General features: G+C 34.5%; 1 protein-coding gene and 1 pseudogene across 1 annotated transcript in view; both read right to left on the bottom strand.

Annotated features, from left to right (window-relative positions):
• Positions 1-709, bottom strand: part of LOC138842763 (18S rRNA aminocarboxypropyltransferase pseudogene) — a 32,089-nt pseudogene extending 31,380 nt beyond the window's left edge.
• Positions 1-24,715, bottom strand: part of ERBB4 (erb-b2 receptor tyrosine kinase 4) — a 1,112,005-nt gene that overhangs the window by 471,629 nt on the left and 615,661 nt on the right. The gene's annotated exons all lie outside the window — the stretch shown is intronic.

The raw sequence follows: 24,715 nt of genomic DNA, 5'->3' as shown, positions 1-24,715 counted from the left end.
AGACTTGTTCCATTATATCAAACACATTTTGAATTGCTGAAACTTAAAACTAGTTGGAGAGCAAAATGACAACACATCAAATTATTAGCTAAATATAGTGCTAAAGGAAGAAAATTCTGAAAAGAAGATTGGCTGTTTAGAGAAAAGGAACATTAGGGTCAACCATTAATGTCAAAAGCAAGCAAAGGCCGTTCCAAATATTCCAGACAATATGCACTAACAGAGTTTTAAATAAGTCTAAGCAGAGTGGTTATTAATTTCACTGTAGAATCAATAAAAGAAGAATACTTCCCAAACCTAATTTTTTACATCAGACTAAAAGACCTGGTAGTCACTGACCAACCGAAAACAAAACAGTCTTACACAAATACACAGCATTCATGCAAAGACAGGTGCTGTTTTAGGTTAGACAGGAATGAAGCAAGGTAAGTTTGTGAACAAAAGGATCCTCACAGATGTAAGAATCACCAACTCAGGCAAATACCTTACCTTTGTTAAGAGAATATCCAAATTATACTAAACTTTAAAACTCTTGCTCTTTGTATTAGTTTCCTATTGCTGCTGTGACAATTACCACAATGAGGTTACATGTGTGAAATCGGTCTCGCTGGGCTATATTCTTCCGTAAGTCTTGGAGGAGAATCTGGTTACTTGCTCTTTTCAGTCTAGAGGTTGTCTGCATTCCTTGGCTCATGGCCCCTCCATCCATCTTTAAAGCCAGCACAATGGACTAAGTCCTTCTCATCCTGCCATTGCTCAGATTCTCTCCCCTTGTCTTCCTCTTACACTTTTAAGCACCCTTGTGATTACACTGGGCCCATTGAGATAATCCAGAATATTTTTCCTATTTTAAGATCAAATGATTTGCAAACAATTCCATCTGCAACTTTAATTCCCCTTTATGGTATAACAGGTTCCAGTGATTAGAATGTGGACGTCTTTGAGGGGCCATTATTCTATCACTCACCCCTCAACTGATCATTTTGGAGCAACTTCTATGTTCAGTACACCTTAATACTTGAATATGTTTTGAATATGTACATATATGCTTAAAAACTGTACATATATATTTTTTGAAGAGTAGTAAAGTAAGGAAAGGTAAAAGAGAGTGACTGACATGTATGTTATTGTTTATACATTGTCAGAGTCAGACCTGATCTGAAAGACCTCTCTGAAAAGGTGGTATTTGAAAAGTGACTTGAAGGAAGTGAAAACTTGAACACAGAAATTAGAGAGACAGTTTCAAGCAGAGAGAACAGTAGCTTCAAAGGTCCTGAAGAGGGAAGGTATTCTGTGTGCTTGAGGAATAGCTAAGAGGAAAGGACAGTCTGGCTGGAATGGAGTGAGAGAGGGGAGAGGGGTAGGGGCTGAAGTGTGAGTGAAGAAAGGTAGAACACACAGAGTCTTGTCACTTATTTACCTAGGAGTGAGGCATACTCCAACAGAGGAGTCTCATGATTGGGAAAGGAGCATCATGGTTGCTGTGTGCAGAATCCACTGCTGTAAGGCAAGGTAGGGAACATGAAGATGAGTTTGGAGGTTATAATAACAACCCAGGTGAGAAATAACAGTGGCTCAGATTGTGGTGTAAGCAGAACAGGTAAAGAAACATGTAAGATTCTGGATCTTTTAGAAGGAAAAGGTGGCAAAATTTACCAGTGGAAAGAATTTTAAGTCAGAAAGGGGGAAAAAAAAAAAAAGAACGAATCCTAGACAGCACCAAGATTTTTATCCTGAGCAACTAGAAGACTATAGCTCACATTTACAGAAATCGGACAAACTATAGGGGAAGCATGTTTAGAAGGAAAATTCAAGAGCTCCATTTTTGGACACATTATGCTTATAGACGCCTATGGGATATCAGCAGTCAGATGCTACTGGTTACCCATCAATATTCATTCTCTCTTCTTTAATAATAGATCTCCTAAGTTTTAGCCGGGCATAACTTTTAGACACTTTTGAAGCTTGGCACGATTTTGTGACTTAGTATTTTTTTTTATAGCAGCTTAGTTAGTGCTTAATTAAATATAATATCTAAGCAAAGATATTGACTAGGCAGCTGACCACTATATATGAGTCTGTGTTCAGGGGAGAGTGCAAAGATACAGAAATGCAAGGGGGAGTCTTTAGTATCTAGGTGGTATTTGAAGCCAGGGGTCGAGACAAACTGCTGATGTCTAGTATTTCCTTCAGAAAAAAATCAATTTTCTCCACATTCATAGGTCCACTCCACTATGATGAAATGGGCACTGAATAGGACGGCTTTGCCTTGATTTTTTCCTTTGCCACTCCACAGACTCGTAATACTATACCAGAAGACATATATATCCATCAAGCCCAGAGGAGAAAAGGGATCTTTGGCCTTGGAAGAAGAACAAATCATCTTTTTTATTATTCATTATTTTACTGTTTTATACAGAGGCCAGATTTTTTTTTTTTTTTTTACTTTCTACTTGGATATTTAAGATTATTGTTTTGATGCTAAGTACTATGGGCTTCTCTCTACCAGAGGTCACATACTGAAGAATTCAAAAGGCAGAAGTGTTCTGTTTGATCAGACAAATCTGTATTTTTAAATTAAATTTGAGTGGCTTAGATAAAGTTTTATCTTTCTGGAAACCATCAAACCCCACAATGCTCCCTGGCGTTGCTCATCCACACATGGATACAATTGAATTGGTACTGACAGGTATCCAAATCTGGAAGTTTGAGCTAAAAATCATTCTTCTTGGCAGAAATGAACCCTTACACAAAAGTTACACAGCATGTTTTACCTTGAAACTTTGTCTGATTACTTCAGCCACTGAAACTTCGCAGTGAAACTTTATAGCCTAAATCCATGCATCTTTCGTTCACTGAAGCCCTGGAGAAAACATAGCTAGGTATCTCCGTCACATACATGACATATTTCTTTCTACAGATAGTACAAGGGAGGGAAGGGATCAGAGTTTCATCAGACTGGAAGCTAGGACTTGAGCTGGGAAAGTCTCAATGGACCACAAAAGGTTAAGAGAGCCTTGGGTGTTGAGGACCCAAGTAGGCGTAAGCATTTCAGGATACCACAGTCATAGTGACACTTTTGTCTTTGACTTCATGTTATATAATTAGCTCATGTTCCCTGACATTAATGTAGCTTTTGAAAACCTTATATCTTGGGTCTACGAACAGAGTGTAGCCTTGATTACTTTTTCTCCTCTAGTAAGGGATCCTGGAATTAAGAACCATTAAGTATATTTTCTCCTTATTATTGCTATACTTGTGATTTCAAATCTATTGAGGAATATTGGCTCACAAAATCTTACTAATAAAGTCCTTCAATAATCCACTGTGGGAAAAAATCTGTATTATTAAATAAAATCACAAGCATAGCTTATTGTGTATCAATGTGCGTATACCAAGTGCATATGAATAAATTTTATTGAGCCATGAATCTGAGCACCAACTGAATCAGGTTGTTCCCAGATTCACTCAGCGTTTTATGAAACCTATTATTCTTATTTGACGTTACTGCAGTATAACAGACCATAGTGACATTTGATTACATTCCATTTTATTATTGCTTTGTAGCAAATTGTTCTCACCAATAAGTGATAAAAATACAGAGGCAACTGCAGTACAAATATGAAGACATCTATTCCCTTTTTTGTGTGGTAAGAGTGTCCAGAAGTGTATGAACAACATAGACCTGGCCTCTTTATTTAGCTCATATATCTTGAAATAATTATATCACAGATAAAGAATTCATATATTTTACAAGCTAGATAAAAACACATTTATAAGCTAATAATTTTTCTAATTGTCTGTTTTCACTATTTTGTCTGTAACTTAGAAACTGAGCAAACATGTAAAATATTAGCTAAAATGTAAGTTTATACCCCAGGTAAATTATTAGAATGCTGTGAGTACACAAGCAATTTATCCTGAATACTGATGCTCACATATGCTCATTTTTGTTGTGATAGTATTCAATGCATTAATAGTGGAGGAATACTCCCTGCAATAAATATCCACAAGCTATTTGAAAATCATACATTTTCCACTTCTCTTTTTGACAAATATCTCCTGGCAGTGAGGAAGTATAACAGTGTAGATTTGACTTATGTGTCCAATTCCTTTAAAATTTTTGTTTTTCCATGATTGTCATAAGGTCATAAATATCTGCATGGGATCTATGTGTCTATGTGTGTGCATGACTTTTCAATTTAAATACTAGATGTGAAGAAAAGATAACTAAGATAAACTAACAAGAACATCTTAATTTAATTCTCAATTAATATACTTTCCAAAGTCTGGACAACCCTTCCATATAAATTAACTTTAATAAATTTAAATGGTTATATCTTGTAAATGATTGTCTTCTAGTTTAATTCTGCTTTTTTGAACTTTTTAATAACCGTTCTACCCTTCTTGCTTTGCCACAAAATGTTATATTGGGATTGTTGTTATTCTGTTTAAACTCATTTCCCATTATCTAGATGGTAACAGCATTAGACCCATGTAACTAAAATGTTTTAAAAATTATCTCATAAGGGGACAATAGGTCTATATTATCACATCTCTTATCCTTCTCAAAGAATTCTCTTTTACTCAAAATAATGTGACTATATTCTGTTATTTTATTTTATTCATACTTGACAAAACAGCGTAGTGCCAACCAAATTGAACCATTTCTTAGTAATAACCGTCATCCTTGTTTGGGAATATCATGGCCTGCAGCATCAATGCTTATGAGAACAAAATGCATTTATTTTTGTTACAGATTTCCAACTATCTGTATTCACTAGAAAATGACTCTATAATTTATGTAAGTAAGGAATATGTGCAGCTTGCTGTCTGTATTTCAGAAATATTCTACAGTGTGTATTAGCTGAAAATGAATGTCAATTTGAAGCACCCCAAAGACATCTTTTTAAGTTATTTTAATTTCTCTGATGAAAGGATGAACATCTTCATTTGGCCACTCCTCACAATTTAGCATATCAGTATTTTATTAACTATTTTTAATGTCAATATCTGTGCAAATGACTTGCAAAATCCAATGTAAAATCAAAATTAAAAAAAAAATAACGTGGAAGAGAAAATGGACCTAAATGGTTAAAGTAAAAAACAAACAAAAATACAGAAACTAGGAAAAGATTTTGAGATGTTGTTTCATTCTCTGGCTCTAACTCTCAGTTTGGTATCCATGAAATTGAGATACAACATGATCTCATGAGGCTGTAGTGAGGAATAAATAAGGAAATTTACATAAATGTTAAATATAGGATGTGGCCTTTTGGGGATAATCACCACATGCTTTAAAAAATATTTAAGAGCAATAAAATATTGCATGGCATAACAAAAGTGAAACCAGAATGGGAACTACTCATTTCCCACTCCAACTAGCTTTTGCTATAGTGTCTGTCACAAATGGGCCTTTTTTCTCATTTGCAAAATGAGGAAATTGAATGTGATCATTTCTAAATCACTGTATAAATTAGAAAATAAACCATATCACAAATTTTCTTTGAGATGAGATTAAATATGTAAAATTAGAAAAAAGTTTTAATGAGTAAAGAATAACTTAAGCAAAACAATAGAAGATAAATAATTTAAATAAGACATCAAAAACGAAAATTAAAATCAAATAATAAATGGAGAAAATGAGGAAACATAGTTAAATATTCAAGGTCAAGAGATATAATCTGATAGAAGAATGATACGAAAGGCCTTGGCATAATAAGAAACAAAAATCATAGAAATACAAGGAAAGCAAGAGATTACATTATGTGACGTATTTTTCTATATGTCAGTAGAAAGATTTTTCTGTCTTAAACAAAGGACAGCTTCTCTTTGGGATATATAAGTCCTTTTGTAACTGAAGTAAATGAAAGCCTGGACTCAATGCTACTATCATGCTATGAGTTATAAACTTTAATATATGATTCTTGTATAATAGTGCTAGGAAAGACCCCTGATTAGTCAGGTCATCTATTTTTTTTTCTTTTATTTTTACTTAAAATTTCTCTTTGGAATTTTATTCTTTAAACTTTTATAAAAATAACTACAACACAGAAATAATATTCAGAGATAGAGATAAATCAGACCTGTCTTTGAGGAGGTTTTAATTAAGTAGAGAGAGATGTGGAAAATTAAGTATTATAGGTGAAATGAAAAATATATGTATAGAGTTAAATGTTTATAAAATTAGAAAAATACTCACAAGCAAACTGCACAAATATACTTATGAGTAACATACTTTTTCATAATATAATCCAAATAAAATGATTATTTGAAACACAAATTTAATTTCTTATAGTTTATACGTTTCACTGTTTTAAATATCTTTTCTCACTAATATAATTGACTGATAATATTGCTATTCATGTATTATAGAAAGAAAAACAAGACAAAGGAGGAAGCGTTTTTTCTGGACTGCAGAACATGATGGTATATACGTTCTATCAATATTTAAAATCTCAATCATGTTTCCTTGGATATCATCTATCTTTATATCTAATATTTCTGAGAATTTTGGTGGAGTAGTAGTAGAAACAAAGACTTCAGAGCAGAAGACGGAATAACATTGGCTTCCTCTGTGATCTAGGTATCTGTCTAAATATGCCAGTCTTAATTTGTTTCAGTACTCTGTACTTAGCCATATATATTAAGTCTATTCATATAAATACTTTATGTTCTAATATTATTATCAAGCCCTAAATTCATGGCTTTTGGTACTTAGATGAAGGTGGTGCTGCCCTAGCATTTTTTGGTGGCTAATATTTTTTTTTTTTCCAACTCAGATTACACCATTTTCTCACAGTAATCATTCACTCCCTTCAATAATGATCTTACTTAAAATGTCACATCAACATTTTATCCTGATTTAAATATTTTGTTTTAATTTTTTTTAATTTTAATTCAACTAACATTTTATTATAGACATTACTACATTATTAAATATTTTGTTTTTAAATAGCACATAGCAGCTAAACCGACAGAGGCCAAAGTATATATTCTAAACCAACACTCATTATTTTTAGAACAACTCTTTTTCATGAAATTCATACCACTAAAATTTAATTTAGTTGTATATGTCTAAAATAGTATAAACTGACTAATAATTCTAATATACCTAGCTTAAGTAATAATCATGAAAATGATAATAACTAACAAGTAACATTAAAAATCAATCTGCTACTATGTGTTTGAAATCTTCTTAATTCCAGGATCTGTGCTAATTACTTTTAAATTATTAACTTATTAATTCTTGAATGCTTTGAAGGTTTTTTTAACCAAGACCCTAAACAAATTAGATACAATATATTTAATAGTAAACTAAATATATACTGTATTTGCTTCTATAATTTCAACTATTCAAATATAATCAAATTTAAGTATTATTTTATATAATCTACATTAAATTAAAAATATCTAGGATGCTAGCATCTCAAGTAGTGAAAATAAACAAAGTTTAGGCCAATAGATTTATCCATTGGATAAAATTACTTTTAAATAGTGAGGTTCATGTGAATATTTCATATTAATCTATAGATTTTATATAAGCAGAAGAAAAATAAATGCCTAAAAAGTGTTAGAATATGTTATATAAAATTGTAATTAAGACCTGAAAAATAAAAACAAAAACAGGATGTCATTCTTAATCCAACAAAATGGTTAAAAATGTTAGGGTCTAATCTAAATTAAATATTAACAAAAGTAGATAAGTGAATGATATAAAGGGCTTTGGAATAATAATAAAAAAAATTATGTCAAAGTGGAAATATGTTATCTCATCTATTCCTTGTATATATGTGAATTTGTTCAACCATTTTGCAGGACAGTTTGAAAATATCTGCTAAAATTTAAAATGACTATGAGATGATTTTTATCAGCTATTCTGGAGAAATGTCTATACATATGTATAAGGAACATGTTTAAGAATGTTTAGGGAAAGACTTCAGATATAATACTCTGTTGATGAGAATACTGATGATGTACTCATACTCATACTCATACATAAATACAAAATATAGACTGCTACAAGGACCCAGGTAGATCTATATGTGTTAACATTTAAGGATTGCCAGGAACTTTTTTATGAAAATGAAAAAGTAGAACTTATAGAAAGAAACCTACCAAACTGATACCAGAGATTACCACTAAGGTGGGGCGGGGTGGGATGGGATTGGGTGAGGAGTTGTCAAGGATGGTGTGAGGATCCTAAAGCAAGACCCTCTTCAAACCTGTCCCCTTTGGGGACAGATCAGGATATAAGAACAATAAAATTGAGCTGAAATGTTCTCAGAGGGTTTGGTGCTAGTGATTGGTTTATCTCCTTAGATAAGCCTTAGATTTCACAGATTTATCTGAATGTGGTTACTATCCTTTTCCCCTTCCCATGGAAGGTCATCTTATTCCTTAATTCTTCCCAAAGCTGTTCCTTTTCCAATCATGAATCAACAAGTATGAAGAACTCCAGCTGGTTCTGTGAATTATTGCATTGAAGATTCAGTTTTTCATATGGCAATTTCCAAAGTAATTAACATGTTTAACAGTTTGTCAACAATAGAGAGCAATAAATCCTCCCTCAAGATTTCCAAGTTCCTTCCGACTGAGGAAAAAGGTTAAATTTGGGAGCAAGTGGCTAATGTGATTATCCACACTAAGACATTCAGCTGACCTTCTACCTAAAACCACCTCCCTCTGTGAAGGAAGAGAGGAAGTAAAGAAAACCCTCTCATTTCCATTTGCCCATGTAACTAATCTTCCATTCCCACTCTTGCATTGCATAAATCCAATACATAGAATATAAAGACAAAATCTAATTACTTACAAAAATTTTATTATTCAGATTCTCTTAAATAGGACGTTAAGTGGTTACCCCCTCTGGAGTCAGACTGCATGGGTTTCAAATCTGAATCCACCACTTGTAGCAGTGTTGGGCATGCTACTTATCATCTGTCCATCTCAGTGTCCTCAACTGTAAAATGTGACTTCTTGAAATGTCCTAATGTTTTTGGTTTTTTTAAATCAGTTTTAAATGAAATAAAATTTGTAATATGCTTGGCCCAATGTCTCGCTATTTTTGTTTTCTAAATAAGTTTTAAAACCATTTGCACTTTAAATGAAGACATTTTGTAAGGCTTCATAAACATCATATAATATTCAACATGAGTAGTATCCCCCCAAGTTATAGAGCTACATGATATTACAGAGGGAGAAACTGAAAATAAAACCAGGAAAATAGATGTCTATGTTATTGGAAGGCATAGTAGTCACTTAAATAAAAGTTAAATACAATAAAAGAGTGAGTGTAAGAAATAGAAAATAACTAGTTAACGTGCAGGAACATGCAGAGTTCTTACCTAATCCCATCAGTTCTCAGGGTATTTGTCCTTTGGGGCTCGTGGAATGGAACAGTTTAAAATTGTCACTGACCACAATAAGGGTTAGTATTTTTTAATCTTTTTAATCCACAACATTTAGTGTTCAATATTTTGCAGGCATACTACAAAAGTGATTAGTGTTCTAACTCCTCAGAAGTGAGAAGTTGTTTATGGTTCCATTTCCATGCATGGCCTGTGATAAACAGATCCCAGAGAATAGCTGGAATAGGGCCAGGGTACACAATTCAATATGTAGACATACTTTCATATACTGCAAAGAAAATTTCCATGACCGCTGCCAAATCCATTTATCACAATCCCAGAAAATGATATCCATTCTGCAAAATCTTCTTATAAAATACAGAATATTGTAAATAACCACTAATCTTTTTGGATTGGGCAGCACTATTTCATTTTACTTAAGGAGTTCTCTCCACGTGGGTGTGGGTATGGGTGTGTAATAAATCATAACTTTGTCTTAAGCTCAGTTCTAAATTAACCCACTGTGGTTAAAGACACAAATCTGGTAAAAATTACTATTGTTTTAAAAATGCAACTGATGTGAGCATTGACATGAAAATGTCATTTAATTTAATTTACAGGCAATTACATAATAATGTAGTCAAATATGTTCAGCTCCAAAACAGCCAGCCCTTTAGGTTTATTGCACATCAGGAAGCACAATGGATTTGTTACTAAACTCTTACATTATACTACAGCTTTCACCTTTAATAGATGTGCAAGTCAAGGCTTATCTTTACTTAATATTTTCATTTTCATTCCCCAATTGAACCAATGTGTATCATCCTTCTTCCTATGCGACATGATAGATCTCATGGGTCTTAACAAGAGTATCTACTCATGCGGCAAAATGCTGAAAGGTGTACAATTCATTCTGAGCTGTTTATTACCCCCAACATAGAGTCAATTATTTTTTGTAGTCAAAGAACTTAAAAACCTCCAACTTCAACATGAATACATGAGTATGGCACATTTAAACCTTGACCAGAACATTGCAAGATGAGTTTGCCAATAAACTACATAAAACCCTTCATCTGTACATGGCAAGCACTTTTAAATCACTTGGAAAACAAAAAGCCAGTAGCTGCTATTAGCAAGCTCTTGACATTTCTTGGAGAGCCATGACTTCTTTTACAGTGTTCTGGTTATAATTTTGAACTGACTCAAGCCTAGGATCTCTTATATGCCTGGAAAATTCTGTTTTCTTTTCTACTTGCTGGGTGATATGTAATTAGAGTCTTGTTTACCACCTCATGTACAGATCCTTTTCAACAACAGAGTATGATACAGCACAGAGTATGGAGTTACTGAAAATACATATTTTGAATTGTGTTTTCTAATATTGAAGTGTTTTTTACATGACACACTACAATCAACACAAATGTACATTTTTAAGGACAAATGAATAAGACATTCAAATATAAATATGCTTTTAAGATAACCAATATTTTTTGCCTGTATGAGAAATAAGTAAAACTTCGTGCCACACTTTAAAAAAATCATATTGATATATATTTTCTCATAGCCAATTCCCTAATAAATACTGTCACTTCTCATATACATTTCCCAAATCAGTTCCTTTGCTTCCATCATAAACGGAAAATTCAGTTGTATCGAAAATTCTTTTTATTCAGAGCTTTCTTTTTCCCTCTCTTTCTTGTCATCAACCATCACACTATATCTGGGAAAATAACTTCTCTTGCTGGCTACTATGATACCCTCATCCCCTGAGAGTAACAGCTTGTGGTGCAAGACTTGAGCTGGATCAGGTATTTGAAGAATATGAGCTGAGTGTAGAGATAGGATGAGACTGTTCTTGAAATACAAGATAATTAGAAAGGATCAAAAGTGAAAACAAAACCAAGTAGACTGCCCAACTGATATTTAAGTATAAAAACCAAGTTAGAAAAAGCACCCATCTATCCATCCATCTATCCATTTAACAAATTTTCTTCACATCTCCAATGAGAGAGAAAAGGTCCTATTCTCTTTAAACAAATATAAATAAATAAATAAGTTATTTCCTAATTTAAAATAAATGCATACATACACAAACAATAAAATATCAGCTAAAGATACGGGTTATAAGTGAAATTAAACAGATAATTTTACAGGGAGTGACTGGTGCAGGGCAAGGGATGGGGTGCTAAGTTACTTTAAATAGGATTGTCAAGGAAGGCCCTTCTGAGGTCATGACTTTTGAACTGAAAACTGAATGAGAAGGAACCAGCCATAGAGAGAACTGTGGGAAGAAAAAGCAGTCATTGACTATCTGCTATCTTATTTCATCTCTTCTAAGGTGCACATTTTTCATATATTAGCATCTCTGAAATTGGGGTGTTAAAATTGCGATTAGCCAGATGACAGTTATGACTTCGTAATGACTCTCTACACACTGTGAACTCACTTGTTATTTCTGATGGCATGATGGCACAACTTCATAAGCAAACAAACCATTTATGAACAATTTGAGGAAGAAATAGGAGTTAACAGAAATTTGTATAAAAAATTTACACTAACACCATCTGGTAAGATAAAAATAATCACTAGCATTAACCTTGTAGAGTGATTGTCAACAGTTTGGAAGAATATCCCAGGAACTAGATTGCACCATTAAATCACCCGTGCTCTGGATCCCGTAGACAATGAAAATGAAGAGTTGAAGAGTGCTATGCGTTACTCTATTAATGGAAAGAAGTTTAAGAATACTGTAACCAATTTATTTTGCTCTTTTTTTTTGTACTTTTATGCATGCATAAGATGACATGCTAAAATTCCTGTCTAAAAATTTTAATATTAAAAGCCTCTTTGAATATGTTGCAAAAGTAGTAAGTGATACAAAAGAACTGTATTAGAGTTTCATCATCAACATTTTTTTCTACTTAACGATACATAAAATAACAGTTTATCTTAAAATTGATGATGTCTTAAATACTGAGATCATTGCTCTTCACAAAACTCTGCTATGTACTGGTGAATGAGGCAGATATGATTCCAACATTTACAGGGTTTCACCCTAGTGGGGAACAGAAATAATATAACTGTAAATTAAATAAATTGGTAATTACAAGTTGTGATAATTAGTACAAAGACACCAGTAAAAATAATTATGCGCAGTGCACACAAATGTGTCTAGGGGGAATGGGGTGGGTTGGCGAATCTAATTTAGATTATGAGGAGGAGTGGATTGTCAGAGAAAGCCTGTCAGAAGATGTAAATATAAAACTAAGACTTGAAGGAAGAGTTGGTCATATAAAGGACAGTAGGAAAGTACTCCAAGGAAAAGAAAAAGTGTATGCAAAGTAAAGTGGTATATTCTAGAAACAGAAACATCTTGCAGAGTGTGAATAGTGAAGAAAAGAAGGGAGAATTGGCATGAAAAGGTTGGGACCTGAGTGAACTGCATGTTAGGGAGAACATGTAGGGCATTACAAGCATCATTAAAGGATTTGTATTTCATTCCATGTGCAAACAGAAGGTGCTGAGAGGCAATGACATCACCAGAATTATGTTTTTAAAAGATCATTATAGGTGCCTTGAAAGGACTGAATTTTAGGTGGGCAATGGAAACCTCAAGAGCCAGTAGAAGGCAACTACAATAGTACAAGTGAGAGCTAACGCTGGTTTAGACCAGGATAGTGGCAGTGGAGATAGAGAGAAATGGATTCTAGATACAGTTTAGACAGTCATAGGACTTATTGATGGATCAGATGGAGATTGAGGAGAAATAAGAATGCCCTTGAGGTTTCTAATTTAAGCATTCAAATGTATAACAATACCAATTCCTGAAATGGTAAGACAAATGGATAAAATGGTTGGGAGGTGAGAACTAAGTTTCAAGAATTTACATTTGGAGATGTTAAGCTAGAATATATATTAGTCATCTTATGTAAATTCTATATGTACATTTGTATTTATGAGTCTGGAATTCAGATGAAACCCTCTGATATAATACTGGAAATGTTTTACATATAAATAAGTCACCACAATATTTGTAGGTCTAGTAGAGGAGGAGGAGCCTGTAAAAGGGACTGAAAATAAAACAGCCTGAGAGGATGTCCATCCAACAAAGAATGGATAACTTGACAGATGATGGGATATGACATTATCATTGGATTTGGCAACACAGAGGTCACTGGCATTTTTGAAATAGAAGAGTTTAATTGAATGGTGTAAAATGAAATTTGAATAAATGTGAGAAAATGGTAACAAAATGTGCAGATAACTATGAAGAAGTTTGGTTGTAAGAGTGGACAGCCATAGGGACATTCAAAGTAGGGAGGTATAAATTGCAAACACTGGGCAAGACTTAGAACAATGGGTTTTAACGAGATGAGAGGGGAGAGTATGCCTTGTACTGCCTTGCTGAGTGTCAGAAAATGAAATGGTTCAAGTGAAGTTAATAGTGGTGTACAGAGATATACCCTCACCTGAGTTTCCATTTAGATCTGATGTTTAAGACGTTGCTCATAACTGAGTTTTAAAGTGAGTATTTTTCTAGTTAGGAGAGGTTATATCATGTTTGCCATCCTCATGGAAACCCCACACTAGGTTCCTGTGTCTGTACTCATATTAAAATATTTTGGAAATACTTGCTCATATGAATTCTCTACAATCCAGGAACTATGGGCATCTTGAGGCTGCTGGTAGTGGGGCTATAATTTATACCAAACTTGAAGAATGATGCTTTTGCAAAGATGAAATGAAACCAGATAATTTCCCAGGGGCTAGCCATAGAGATAACAGGGAACACTATGAATTTTCACCAGAAATGGTTATACTACTTTCATTTGTTATCCAGTAAAATTTAGATACTAAAAAATAGAAAAGCAGATAAATTTAAAAGTTATGCTTGAATAGTCTATTTAATATTTATTTCAACATGAGTGCTAGATACATATTAAATAAATCAAATGAATATAGTGATTGGCTATAGATTACATTTAGAGAAGTGAAACAAAGATAACACACCTCATGGTATACAGAGAGAAAAAGAAAAACAAAAATAACATTGTGGACAACAGTGAGGGAGAAGAGCAGGAATAAGTTGGTAATATCTCTTTGGTCATAATCATAGAGCTAAGAGTCACATATGTAGTGTAAAAAATGAAATAACTAATAAACATCTCTTTTAATGTATAAGAATTGATACAGGTGAAGGGGGTTAAAAAGTACAAACCTCCAGTTATAAAATCAATGTCATGGTGATATAATATACAGCATGGTGACTATAGTCAATAACACTGTACTGCATATTTGAAAGTTGCTAAGAGAGTAGGTCTTAAAAGATTTTATTACAAGAAAAAAAATGTAACCATATGGTAATGGATGTTAACTAGACTTATTGTGATGGTCATTTTGCAATATAAACAAATACCAAATCATTATGTCTTACACCTGAAACTAATATAATCTTATGTGTTAACTATATATATATATATATTTTGCAGTACATGGGCCTCTCACTGTTGTGGCCTCTCCCATTGCGGAGCACAGGCTCCGGACGCACAGGCTCAGCGGGCATGGCTCACGGGCCCAGCCGCTCCACGGCATGTGGGATCTTCCCAGACCGGGGCATGAACCCATGTCCCCTGCGTCGGAAGGCAGACTCTCAACCACTGTGCCACCAGGGAAGCCCGTGTAAACTATATTTAAGTGAAAAATAAAGTAAGACAAAAGTGATTTTAACAAAGACAGAAAAAGAACCAAGATGAAGGACTTATCTTCATCCCTATCCATATATTTCCCTTTCCAAGATACCATTATATCTAAATCTTTGTGTGGAAGTACTCTTTTTATTCTGGCAATAGAAGAGCTTGAGAGAGTGGTTAAAGAAAATTGAAATATGATAACTGCTCTATGACATAAATATAAATATTGTGAAAAGTTTCCTTTTCATCACATAATCAGCGAGTCTACAGTCAAAGGCAATAATAAAGCTTTGAAATTCACGGGTAGTTGGAGATAATTTGCTATACACACAGGAAGAAAATACTGACTAGTAACAGCCACCAGTTGGTAGAAAAATGCTCCTCCTTTGTAGAAACTTCCTTGCTAAAATGGCACTAATGTTAGTGAGATTTTGTCAACAGAGAAACCTTAAAAAGAGAAAATTTACTATAAAAATAATAAATGTTTTGTCATTTATAATGTCAAAGATGTAACCATCACCAATTTACTTCTGCTACTATCATTGTTGAAAGACGGAATAAAGTCAAATTGGAACCAAAATAAGGCTTCTTTTTAAAATAACACAAATAAATACACAGCGATATTTATTAACCAAGACTATACTACTCTTGTTTTAACTCAGCAATATGCATAATCTTTAACAATAAATAGAGAAGGGTGAAGTAGGAAGATAGTTCCATGTCATACTTTTTTTTTTTTTTTTTTGAGTTATGCGGGTCTCTCACTGTTGTGGCCTCTCCCATTGCGGAGCACAGGCTCTGGATGCGCAGGCTCAGCGGCCATGGCTCACGGGCCCAGCCGCTCTGCGGCATGTGGGATCTTCCCGGACTGGGGCATGAACCCGTGTCCCCTGCATTGGCAGGCAGACAATCAACCACTGCACCACCAGGGAAGCCCTGTGTCATACTTTTTTTCCTCTTTACCTCTTGTACTGTTTTGAAGGTAGAGTATAATAAAATTATTTTTAATTGGAGGAATTGATCTTATAATATTCTGCATTTAACCTTAGACTCTATTCCTCGCCTCAATTAGGTAGGAACAGATAAAACTGAAATGCAGCACTAAGGAATTTCAAGCTCTACAGCCAGCTGAAAAGGCAAAGGCCAAAGAAAACTGTTATCTACTGTGGCGAGAAAGACAAAGAATTGCTTAAGGGAAGTGGTTAAGTGAATCGGCTATGACGAGGAATGTCTGAAAGCCACATAAGTACCAGCCTTGACAAGGCCAACATCATAGCTGTGTAGTCAGCAGGACACAAACAAAGACACACACGGACACACACAAACACACACACATATACATTTTTTCTTTCTCCATGCCTATATATATATATATATATATATATATATATTCCACATTAAGAATGGTCATAAGCTGCTAAACATAACTAGAGAGTGCAGTGTCTGTCATAATAAGTACCTCTAAAAAGGACCCATTTTCACACACAGCACATAAATATTTACAGGGAAAAAAATACTAAAGTTTGAATTTAGAATCACTGAAATATAGATTAGGAAATAATTTTTGCTTCAATGAACACCAAATTTTTTTGTATATAAAAGTTCTTGTTCTTTTTCCTTGAATGATCTTAAAAAATCCCACTAATTCAAACATACATTATGAAAATAATGTTTTTAACTTAATACATTGATTACTAATTCTTTTGCAACTGTTTCTTAATTTTTTTTCTTCAAAAATAAGTCCTTGGAGAGATTGGTTCAAGATGGCAGAGTAGAAGGATGTGCACTCACTCCCTCTTGTGAGAGCATCAGAATCACAACTAACTGCTGAAAAATCATCCATAGGAAGACACTGGAACTCACCAAAAAAGATATCCAGCAACCAGAGACAAAGGAGAAGCCACAATGAAATTGCAGGAGGGGCACAATCACACACACAAAAAACAAATCCCATAACCACTGGGTGGGTGACTCACAAACTGGAGAACAATTATACCACAGAAGTCCACCCACTGGAGTGAAGGTTCTGAGCCCTATGTCAGACTTGCCAACCTGGGGGTCCAGCAATGGGAGCAGGAATTCCCAGAGAATCAGACTTTATAGGCTAGTGGGATTTGACTGCAGGACTTCTACAGGAATGGGGGAAACAGGGACTCCACTCTTGGAGGGCACACACAAAGTAGTGTGCACATCAGGACAAAGGGGGAAGGAGCAGTGACCCCAGAGGAGACTGAAACAGACCTACCTGTTAGTGTTGGAGGGTCTGCTGCAGAGGTGGGGGGTGGCTGTGGCTCACCATGAGGACAAGGACACTGGCAGCAGAAGCTCTGGTAAATACTCCTTTTCATGAGCCCACCCAGAGTCCACCACTAGAACCAGCAAGGAGCCTGTGGGCTCTTGTGCTGGCTCACCTAAGGTCAAACAACCAACAGGGAGGAAACTCACCCCACACCCCACCAGCAGACAAGCATATTAAAGTTTTACTGAGCTCTGTCCACCAGAGCAATATTCAGCTCTACCCACCACCAGTCCCTCCCAACAGGAAGCTTGAACAAGCCTCTTAGATAGCCTCGTCTACCAGAGGGCAGACAGCAGAAGCAAGAAGAACTACAATCCTGCAGGCTGTGGAACGAAAACCACATTCACAGGAAGACAGACAAAATGAAAAGGCAGAGGACTATGATCCAGTTGAAGGAACTAGGTAAAACCCAAGAAAAACAAATAAATGAAGTGGAGATAGGCAACCTTCCAGAAAAAGAATTTGGAATAATGAAAGTGAAGACGATCCAGAACCTCAGAAAAAGAATGGAGACAAAGATCGAGAAGATGCAAGAAATGTTTAACAAAGGCCTAGAAGAATTAAAGAACAAACAGAGATGAACAATACAATAACTGAAATGAAAAATACACTAGAAGGAATCAGTAGCAGAATAACTGAGGCAGAAGAACGGATAAGTGACCTGGAAGATAGAATGGTAGAATTCACTGCTGTGGAAGAGAATAAAGAAAAAAGAATGAAAAGAAATGAAGACAGCCTAAGAGACCTCTGGGACAACATTAAACGCAATAACATTCGCATTATAGTGGTCCAAGAAGAAGAGAGAGAAAGGACCAGGGAAAATATTTGAAGAGATTATAGTTGAAAACTTCCCTAACATGGGAAAGGAAATACCATCCAAGTCCAGGAAGTACAGAGAGTCCCAGGCAGGATAAACCCAAGGAGAAACATGCTGAGACACATAGTAACCAAATTGACAAAAATTAAAGACAAAGAAAAATTTTTGAAAGCAACAAGGAGAAAACGACAAATAACATACAAGGGAACTCTCATAAGGTTAACAGCTGATTTCTCTGCAGAAACTCTACAAGCCAAAAGGGAGTGGCATGATATATTTAAAGTGATGAAAGGGAAGAACCTACAACCAAGATTACTCTACCCAGCAAGGATCTCATTCAGACTCGATGGAGAAATCAAAAGCTTTACAGACAAGCAAAAGCTAAGAGAATTCAGCACCACCAAACCAGCTCTACAACAAATGCTAAAGGAACTTCTCTAAGTGGGAAACACAAGAGAAGAAGAGGACCTACAATAACAAACCCCAAACAATTAAGAAAATGGTAATAGGAACATACATATAGATAATTACCTTAAATGTGAATGGATTAAATGCTCCAACCAAAAGACACAGGCTTGCTGAATGGATACAAAAACAAGACCTATTTATATGCTGTCTACAGGAGATCCACTTCAGACCTAGGGACACATACAGACTGAAAGTGAGGGGATGGAAAACAATATTCCATGCAAATGGAAATCAAAAGACAGCTGGATTAGCAAAACTCATATCAGATAAAATAGACTTTAAAATAAAGAATGTTACAAGAGACAAGGAAGGACACTACAAAACAATCAGGGTATCAATCCAAGAACACGATATAACAATTATAAATATATATGCACCCAACATAAGAGCACCTCAATACATAAGGCAAAAGCTAGCAGCTATAAAACAGGAAGTCGAAAGTAACACAATAATAGTGGGAGACTTAAACACCTCACTTACACCGATGGACAAATCATCCAGACAGAAAATTAATAAGGAAACATAATCTTTAAATGACACAATAAACCAGATAGATTTAATTGATATTTATAGGACAGTCTATCCAAAAACAGATTACACTTTCTTCTCAAGTGCACACGGAACATTCTCCAGGATACGTCACATCTTGTGTCACAAATCAAGCCTTGGTATTTAAGAAAATTGAAATCATATCAAGCATATTTTCCAACCACAACGCCATAAGAGTAGAAATCAATTACAGGGAAAAAAATGTAAAAAACACCAACACATGGAGGTTAAACAATACATTACTAAATAACCAAGAGATCACTGAAGAAATCAAAGAGGAAATCAGAAAATACCTAGAGACAAATGACAATGAAAACATGACAATCCTAAACCTATAGGATGCAGCAAAAGCAATTCTAAGAGGGAAGTTATAGCAATACAATCCTACCTCAAGAAACAAGAAAAATCTCAAATAAACAATCTAACATTATACCTAACGGAAGTAGAGAAAGAAGAACAAACAAAACAGAAAGTTAGTAGAAGGAAAGAAATCATATAAATCAGAGCAGAAATAAATCAAAACAGAGAAAACAATAGCAAAGATCAATAAAACTAAAAGCTGGTTCTTTGAGAAAATAAACAAAATTGATAATCCTTTTGCCAGACTCATCAAGAAAAAGAGGGAGGGGACTCAAATCAATGAAATTAGAAATGAAAAAGGAGAAGTTATGAAGGACACTGCAGAAATACAAAGCATCATAAGAGACTACTAGAAGCAACTCTATGCCAATATAATGGACAACCTGGAAGAAAAGGACAAATTCTTAGAAAGGTATAACCTTCAAAGACTGAACCAGAAAGAAATAGGCAATATGAACAGACTAATCACAAGTAATGAAATTGAAACTGTGATTAAAAATCTTCCAACAAACAAAAGTCCAGGACCAGATGGCTTCACAGGTGAATTCTATCAAACATTTAGAGAAAAGCTAACACCTGTTCTTCTCAAACTCTTCCAAAAAATTGCGGAGGAAGGAACACTTCCAAACTCATTCTATGAGGCCACCATCACCCTGATACCAAAGCCAGACAAAGATACTACAAAATAATAAAATTACAGACCAATATCACAGATGAATATAAATGCAAAAATCCTCAACAAAATACTAGCAAACAGAATCCAACAACACATTAAAAGGATCATACACCATGATCAAGTGGGATTTATCCCAGGGATGCAAGGATTCTTCAATATCGGAAATCAATCCCTGTGATACACCATATTAACAAATTGAAGAATACAAACCATATGATCATCTCAATAGATGCAGAAAAAGATTTTGACAAAATTCAACACCGATTTATGACAAAAACTCTCTAGAAAGTGGGCATAGAGGGAACCTACCTCAACATAATAAAGGTCATATATGACAAACCCACAACAAACATCATTCTCAATGGTGAAAAACTGAAAGCATTTCCTTAAGATCAGGAACATGACAAGGATGTCCACTCTTGCCACTATTATTCAACATAGTTTTGGAAGTCCTCGCTGTGGCAATCAGAGAAGAAAAAGAAATAAAAGGAATTCAAATTGGAAAAGAAGAAGTAAAACTGTCACTCTTGCAGATGACATGATACTATACAAAGATAATTCTAAAGATGCTACCAGAAAACTACTAGAGCTAATCAATGAATTTGGTAAAGTTGCAGGATACAAAATTGATGCACAGAAATCTCTTGCATTCCTATACACTAACAACAAAAGATCAGAAAGAGGAATTAAGGAAACAATCCCATTCACTATTGCAACAAAAAGAATAAAATACATTGGAATAAACCTATCTAAGGAGGTAAAAGACCTGTATCAGAAAACTATAAGACACTGATGAAAGAAATCAAAGATGACACAGACAGATAGAGAGATATACCATGTTCTTGGCTTGGAAGAATCAATATTGTGAAAATGACTATACTACCCAAAGCAATCTACAGATTCAGTGCAATCCCTTTCAAATTACCAATGGCATTTCTTACAGAGCCAGAACTAAAAAATCCTAAAATTTGTATGGAGACAAAGAAGACCCCGAATAGCCAAAGTAATCTTGAAGGAAAAAAACGGATCTGGAGGAATCAGACTCCCTGACTTCAGACTATACTACAAAGCTACAGTAATCAAGACAATATGGTACTGGCACAGAAACCGAAATATAGATCAATGGAACAAGATAGAAAGCCCAGAGATAAACCCACGCACCTATGGTCAACCAATCTATGACAAAGGAGGCAAGGATATACAATGGAGAAAAGACAGTCTCTTCAATAAGTGGTGCCGGGAAAACTGGGCAGCTACATGTAAAAGAATGAAATTAGAACACTCCTTAACACCACACACAAAAATAAACTCAAAATGGATTAAAGTCCTAAATGTAAGACCAGGCACTATAAAACTCTCAAAGGAAAACACAGGAAGAACACCCTTTGCCATAAATCACAGTAAGATCTTTTTTGACCCACCTCCTAGAGCAATGAAAATAAAAACAAAAATAAACAAATGGGACCTAATAAAACTTAAAAGCTTTTGCACTGCAAAGGAAACTATAAACAAGATGAAAAGACAACGCTCAGAATGAGAGAAAATATTTGCAAACGAATCAAGGGACAAAGGATTAATCTCCAAAATATATAAACACCTCATGAAGCTCAATATTAAATAAAAAAAAGAACCCAATTAAAAAATGGGCAGAAGACCTAAATAGACATTTCTCCAAAGAAGACATACACATGGCTAAGAGGCACATGAAATGCTGCTCAACATCACTAATTATTAGAGAAATGAAAATCAAAATTACAATGAGGTATCATCTCACACCAGTTAGAATGGGCATCATCAGAAAATCTACAAACAACAAATGCTGCAGAGCGTGTGGAGAAAAGGGAACCCTCTTGCACTGTTGATGGGAATGTAAATTGACACAGCCACTATGGAGAACAGTATGGACGTTCCTTAAAAAACTAAAAATAGAATTACCATATGACCCAGAAATCTCACTACTGGGCATATACCCACAGAAATCTATAATTCAAAAAGACACATGCACCCCAATGTTCATTGCAACACTATTTACAATAGCCACTATTTACAATTTCTGCTTCACAGAAGCAACCTAAATGCCCATCGACAGACGAATGCATGAAGAAGATGTGGTACATATATACAATGGAATATCACTCAGGAACAAAAGGAACAAAATTGGGTCATTTGTAGAGACATGGATGGACCTAGAGACTGTCATACAGATTGAAGTAAGTCAGAAAGAAAGACAAATCTTGTATATTAATGCATATATATGTGGAATCTAGAAAAATGGTACAGATGAACTGGTTTGCAAGGCAGAAATAGAGACACAGATGTAGAGAACAAACGTATGGACACCAAGGGGGGGAAGTGGGGGCGGGGAGCGTGATGGTGGTGGAATGAATTGAGAGACTGGGATTGACGTATATACGTTATATTTTATCCATATACAATATGGATAAAATAGATAACTAAGAACCTGCTGTAAAAAAAATAAATTAATTAAAAAAATAAGTCCTTGGAGCATGTTTTGAATGAACCTATCTGTTATACAAAATAAAATGCATTTTCAAAAAGTGAAAACAAGCTGATCCTCTGGGTAGAGAACACTTTGCAGTTTGGTTACCAAAGCTGATGAAACCTGCATGGCTAGGCTGCCCCTGGCCTGTAGTCTTTTCTCCTTAATCATGGAAGGTTTAGGAACTTCAAAATGTATTAGGGAAATAGCCTAAATTGAAAAAAAAATAGTATGTACATATGGTAATAGAATATTGGGCATGTCAAGGTACCTACTTCTGTCTCTTAAATATGTTCTCTTCAATGGCAAATGATTTTGTGGAATGTTCTCAGCGAAGAATCAATAGAAATGGATTATAGTCTTTTCTAGATGGCAAAGGAGCAATATGCAGGCCAATTTATCTAGCTCTTTTAGATCACAATTTATAAATTTTCAACAAATATTTACTGGGCACCTGTTTCATTGCAAGCCATCTGCCTAATAGCCCAGATTACCTGAGGTGGAGTGGAAGAAGCAAGTAAGCTATGCTTTAAAGGTGATGTTTATGAAATTTATTATGAGTCATGCAGTGCTAGGTTATGTACTTTGAAGGCAGAAAATCTGGAATACCAATTTAATTATTTTGAGAGCAAGCTAAGTGACTCAGCAAACAGTTTTAACTCTGAGCCACTGCTACCTTATCTATAAACATGGTTATTGTGGAAAGTGGAAGTCAAGCTCTAGAATTTAATGATGCTGAAAGTACGGCCAAGCTGGATGTTAAGCCACGATTGTTTAACTACATCTTATATTACTGCTTTTACATTTTAAAATGGTAATACTAGCCAGTGTTTAATTGAACATGCTTTTAGATGTATTTTCCCAACAAAACAATGGTTATAAAGCTACACCCACATGCTCTCATCCAGTCCCCCATAGAAACAAATGACACAAATGTGGACTATTACTAGTATGTACTTTACTGTAATATGCATTTGATTTTAGGTGTTTTACTTATTTGTCATTATTTATTTTGTAGTAGAACTTAAAGAATGCATCCAAGTGGGAAAAATATATTTTATTGCAGTGGCATACCTAATGTATTCCATAACTTGAGCAAATACCTTCTTTATATGACAAAATTATGTTCATTAATAATCATGTGGTAATCATTATGCTCATGATTTTTTATTTGGTTTAAAATAATTCATACATATTGAAAAATAAAATTTAATTTGTAAGATATTATTCAAAATCAGTAAAAATTATTTCACATGTGAACTAAAATTTGCTAGTTACTAAACAAAGTATTAATCTTATAGCTTGCAATGCTTTACTAGTTTAAAATTTAAACACAAAGGACCTGAAGCAATCACACATAATAATAGACTTGAAATAACTCAAGTTCTATTGCTTCACCTTTATAATCATGTACCATTCCTATTATTGTTATTTTTTTGAAACTATAGGTGTAAGTAATACACACATATGCACAGGGATTAAACACAGTGATATGTAATGACAGACGAGTTGGTCACATGAACTGTGCAGAACAATTTTAAATCATTTTGAACAAACTTATTCTCCAAACTAAAGTGTGTAGCTGAGTCTCTGTATGGAGAGGGTCAATTGTAGAATTAGGATTTTCCAAATTAACTTCCATGTAAACCAAAGTTTGTTAAAGGATATACAATTAAAATGTGTTGATTTGAAGCTTGCACATGTATTTTAAAAACTCAAGAGTAACCACAGCATTTTTTTTTTTTTAGAATTTAGAATGATAAAAGAATTTTTTTTACTAAGGTGTATTTTATAACTAACATAGTTATAATTCATGGTCTATGGTAATAATTTAAAAGATTGGCTTTTATTATTGTTTCACATTCTCAACAATGTACCCCTTATGCTGTACCCAAGGTGGAGAATTGTCACAAGTCCACCCTTGGTACACCACTGCTCTAGTGTCAGAAGTTTTACTACATAAGTTTTTTCTTTCTTATATAGCCTCAGAATTAGTTAGGGTAACA

This window comes from Globicephala melas, chromosome 7 (assembly GCF_963455315.2).
Source record: "Globicephala melas chromosome 7, mGloMel1.2, whole genome shotgun sequence".
NCBI lineage: Eukaryota > Metazoa > Chordata > Mammalia > Artiodactyla > Delphinidae > Globicephala > Globicephala melas.
The sequence above is the reverse complement of the archived record's forward strand: the minus strand, read 5'-3'. Positions and strand labels throughout refer to the sequence as shown.